The sequence below is a fragment of the Danio rerio genome, chromosome 4 (assembly GCF_052040795.2).
Source record: "Danio rerio strain M-AB ecotype USA chromosome 4, GRCz13ab, whole genome shotgun sequence".
Classification (NCBI taxonomy): domain Eukaryota; kingdom Metazoa; phylum Chordata; class Actinopteri; order Cypriniformes; family Danionidae; genus Danio; species Danio rerio.
Genome location: NC_141024.2, coordinates 74,437,501 through 74,442,500, shown reverse-complemented (window position 1 = coordinate 74,442,500; position 5,000 = coordinate 74,437,501). Strand labels below are relative to the sequence as shown.

At 39.1% G+C, this 5,000-nt stretch overlaps 2 protein-coding genes across 10 annotated transcripts in view; one reads left to right on the top strand and one right to left on the bottom strand.

Moving 5' to 3' along the window:
• The window catches only part of LOC100536629 (NACHT, LRR and PYD domains-containing protein 3), a 33,435-nt gene extending 32,571 nt beyond the window's left edge, over window positions 1-864 (top strand). For 7 of the 8 annotated variants that reach the window (XM_087245681.1, XM_087245686.1, XM_087245683.1 and 4 more), the window contains one exon: window positions 1-863. This exon is cut by the window's left edge and continues 2,857 nt beyond it. The gene's annotated coding sequence lies outside the window, so the exon portion shown is untranslated. The other variant, NM_001444693.1, reaches the window with a different exon arrangement.
• Window positions 1-5,000, bottom strand: part of LOC110439376 (protein NLRC3) — a 50,778-nt gene that overhangs the window by 28,204 nt on the left and 17,574 nt on the right. The gene's annotated exons all lie outside the window — the stretch shown is intronic.

Below are 5,000 nucleotides of genomic sequence, written 5' to 3'. Positions count from 1 at the left end.
AGAACATATTGCCATAGTCACTGGTAATGTCTGCGCTCCATTGATAATGCCTTTTTATAGTCACGGTGCGCGCGCTTAACTCTGAGTTGGTCTACTCGAAGTTAATTGACCCAACTCAGATCAGCTGTTCTGAAACCGAAAACTCAGAGTTTTTAATCTCTCGCTAAATCAACTCAGAGTTCAAGTTTAAACTCTGAGTTGTTTGAACCTCCTTACTGAAACAGGCCCCAGATATTCCTCAACCTTTTGACAGCTGAAGCCTCTTTATCTCTAATATTAATATGAATTCTGCCCTTAATGACCCCCTCTCTAACGTTGGCTAATTGTCACATGACATAGAGATGAGCAAATGAACTGTTTACATAATTAAAGTCTTTTTCACTTCACATGTTCTGATTTGATCAGCTTTAACTCATGATGAAACTCGGGACACATTCAATATAAAATCTGCTGCTGATACGGGCGCCATGTCTGAGATAAGATTGTGTCACAGTTTCAGTGGAAACACTGCTTCAGATATTCTCTCAGTGACTAAATAAAGTTATAGTCAGTGTATATTTACTGAAATGTTCTTGATAAATTAGGAGAAAATCTCAATCCTGTTACAAGATTACACCCTGAAACAATGAGATGAGTGACGGGGTCGAGTGTGATGGGTTGAGTTACTGAAACAAAATGGCTGCTGCTCCTCGTGTGGTTTAAGAGAGAAGGTCCACATGGCAGCAGTTAAACTAGAATATGTCATATTGTTTGGACATTAAGAAAACAATCATACTCCATCTTAGTTTTACGTTACAGGGTTGAATTGTTAAGCTTGACCGTTCCCTTCCTAACCATAATAAACCTCAAATAATGTAAATAAATGACAATATATCTCGCCTTCTTTTGCACCATGCTGTTAAAGAGAGCTGAATGATGTCACTTCCTGTCTGTGATGTAACAATACATATAAATTGCTATAGGTGGAACAATGCTAGCGTAATAGGGTTGAGTTTATATTGAGGGACGTAACTTTGTAGCCTGTTTTTTATTTTAAATTTATTTTATTTGTATTTATCACAAGAAAATAACTCAAGTAAATAGTTGTAATACTGAAAAAAAATGTAGACACTGTGTGTATTTGATTAATTTGTTTCTACATGCAATTTCAGAGAAGTGCCTCGGGGACATGACAGATAGCTTTGGTTTGTGACAGAAATGTTGAAAGTTCTCCCAGTTCTTCTTCTTTCTCACCACACATTTCTGCATGTGTAAATAATGCTCCACAGCTCCACAATCATTCCTCTGACTGTTAAATCACATGTGAATCTCTTATAACCTCATCCACTTACTGCTTCAAGAAATCCAAGAGGCGAGGGCTGGGACAAATGCAGTGTTTAGTTTACATCCACTAACATGGCCAGCAGGCCTCACTGATCTGGGCTACATCACTGTGTAAATGTTTTCTGCGTTGGGTTGAATTTATTTGAAGCCTTTCAGAAACACATGGAGTCAGATGTGCTTCAGGCATTAGTGATGAGCCAGTCTAGTTCAAACACAATGACTCTGTGCTAGAAGACTGAGTACCTGTCTTACTTCTGTCCTCACAGATAAAACTGAACAGAACGCCACAAACTTAAAGCAGGACTTCCAGGACTGAGAGAAATAAACAACTATTAACTGAAGTGAAAGCACAAGCGGCCGGCACTTCTGCTGACATACAGTACATGAAGGGCTCTGTCCGTGAGAGCAATAGTCTTGACCCCCCAGTTCTGTGTTCTGCTCAGTTGCTTCAGTTCTTCTGTGACTTTTCTTGACGACTCAGCATCATTCTACACTTTTTATACAAGCGAGCTTCCCCTGAAAGAAGATTCGTTTTTATTTAAGGCCTTGGTGCTTTCTGTCCAGCCAATATGTGTCCAGATGCAGTTTAATGTGCATGTCGATTGAACTCCTTCAGCATGAACCCATCAAAATAAGCGGAGTCAGCAGTGTGCTCTTCCTTCTGAAACATTACTCCATGCTCTTTCAGTTTGATGTGTTTATAATCTATTTATTTCATGAAAATGTTATTTATGAAAATGTTTTTACCTTTTCTGTTAGATTAATACGATGAGCTTTAAACACTGACAGTTCTGAGCTTTATAATGGCAACAAACTGCAACCAACAGTTCTGGTTCAGGGTTTAGTGGCGGCTTTCTGAAGTGGAGCGAGGAAAATGTCCAGAACACATCAGCTGACACCCGATCTCAATTCAGTTTAGAAACTCAAGAAATGTACAGTCGCCTCAGAGATCTAATGAAGCTGGAATATATTTATTATTCATTCATTCATTTTCTGTTCGGTTTATTCTCTTTATTAATCTGAGGTCACCACAGCGGAATTAACCGCCAACTTATCCAGCACATGTTTTACACAGCTGATGCCCTTCCAGATGCAACCCATCTCTGGGAAACATCCAAACACACTTATACACTACTGACAATTTAGCCTACCCAATTCACCTGTACCTGTAATCTTTGCACTGTGGGGGAAACCGGAGCACCCGGAGGAAACCCATGCAAACGCAGGGAGAACACACAGAAACGCCAACTGACCCTGCCGAGGCTCAAACCAGCGAGCTTCTTGCTGTGAGGCGACAGCACTACCTACTGCGCCACTGTGTCGCCTTATCTGAAATCTTATATGCATTAATGTAAATATATTAAATGTGACCTCCTGTACTTTTATTTTGGCATCTCAGCGCTCACCCTGGGGCTGATGTGTTCAGACTCAGCATCAGTTGAACATCTTTAATCAGCCGCAGGTCATCTAGAGGAGCTTTAACACATGAGCTGTTCACACTTCTGTATGGTCTATATCAGAAAGAGGGACGGTCGAGTTCTGCTGGAGACCTGCACATAGAGGAACACATGGACATCAGACTGCTGATCCATCTGCACAGGAGACGATGAAGAGGAGGAAGACAGATGATGGAGGAAAAGCTGAAATAAATCTGTTATCAAGGGAAATATTCAGACAGAATGATGAGGAGTCTAGGATGAAGATATGAAGAGACGACATTTATATAACATTAAAATATTAGTGGAGACAAATAAACACGTGTGTGTGTGTGAGAAACAGAGAGGAGGAAGTGATGTGAACTAGACTGAGGTGAGGACACACTCCACTAAACTCAACACTGACATTAATGGAGTTCAGGAACAGGATTAATGTGGAGACTGTAGAGTTCTAGAGAACATGTCAGATTTGATGGAGGACATATGCAAGAGAGGAGGAAATTGATTAAATATGTAAATAATAATGGACATGAAGAGACGTTCAGAATATAGATTGTGACAGTACTGTCTCTTCTTCCAGTGAGACCTGGTCAAGATGGCAGGCAGCACAAACAGTTTCACATAAGAATTGGATCCTATTGATGTTGATTCAGCTATAATAATAAAATAATACACTTTATTTATATTGCGCTTTTCTCAAACTCAAAGCACTAACAAGAGCGTCAAAACACAGAAGAACATCAAATACACACAAAGTAAGAATGATAATAATAAATATACATATGAAAAGAAGGCCTCATATAAATATTTATTTCTTTATTTATAGGCCCAGGGCAGGCTGCGCTGAGTATTTTAAATAAGTGGGTTTAAATGAAACACAATAGGATCGTTGGCTGTGCGCGAGCAACATCTCAGGTAGCCAACTCTTTTAAGAGCTGAACTAAAAGAAGTTTAAGGGCAATAAGCCTAGACAATACGGTCAGCTGCAATGCCTATTTCACATGCGTTTTCCAACACAACAAGACTTTCGAGACTTTCTAAAACCCTGGATTAATGAAGCAAGTGTCTAATTCACTAATTAAACACAAACGTATAATTGATAATAAATAATGTGTTGTAGTTCAGACTTACAGATGAGCTCGCTGTCTGTGCGTCGCAGTAATAGTGAACTTGACATTTGCTCTTTGTGACTAAATTATGTTATACAGCGGCTCCAGTTCCATATAGCACATATACATATTGCAAATAGGCTACTATTCGCTGCTGCCAACTGTTTGCATTTTATTTGATGCATTTACTGTTGCATGAACTAATAAAAAAGGGAAGAGCGCTGGTAAAGAGCGTGATGCGCACAGAAATTCACCCATTCTGAAGTAAGTTCTCTTTAACCTAATAGGGTATATGCCGAGCTAGTGCTGTTCCCATGCTGATCCACTTCCGGTGACCTGTTATTGTGAACTTTTTCCCATTTTACACGGTTCCTTATACAGCATCGATGTTGTGATGTCATTAAAATACAATCAGTTAAATAAACTTTGGCATTTATTTAGTTGTTCAAGCGTAAAACGAGACAAAAAGCCGTTTACTCGCACGCTCCCGTCAGAATCGGCAGGCTAACGCAGAAGCTCCATTGAATATACTGGGGTAAAATAAATGCTCATATTATAAAGATATGGTGGGGGGAATGTACTTTAATGCAGTGCTTCTTGTACAATCTGAGACCACCTTAAATCGGATATCACTCAGCTAGTGGAGATCGCTGATTTTTAAAGAAAACAGACCTTAAACGCACCGGATTTTGCATTGGCATTCAATTCACCAGAAGTGCTTAACCCAGGTTACTGGCAAATTAAAAGTCCTATTAGCATGCTTCGGCATATACCCCATTCTTCTTAAATTGTAGAAAATCTTTAAAATGACAGGCCTTTAATCAAGCCTTTTCCATCTGGAGAATTACAGTTATTAATAGCTTAGTCCTTATTAATGATCAGTTAATAAAACACATCATTCACAGATCTACTGAAGAATAAGACGAATGCGCAATAACTATAATATTTTTACTCTTTACAGCTTTACAGTGCGTGCGTCAAACATGTGTTCATTGATGTAAGCCTGCTAACTGATCAGATGACAGAATATGTAAACTTAGTTAATATATATATATAATTAAATAATAATAATAGTTCAAATCCTGCGTGCTGCTCCACAGAGGGCTCTTATTTTGAGGGCTACGTCACGAGC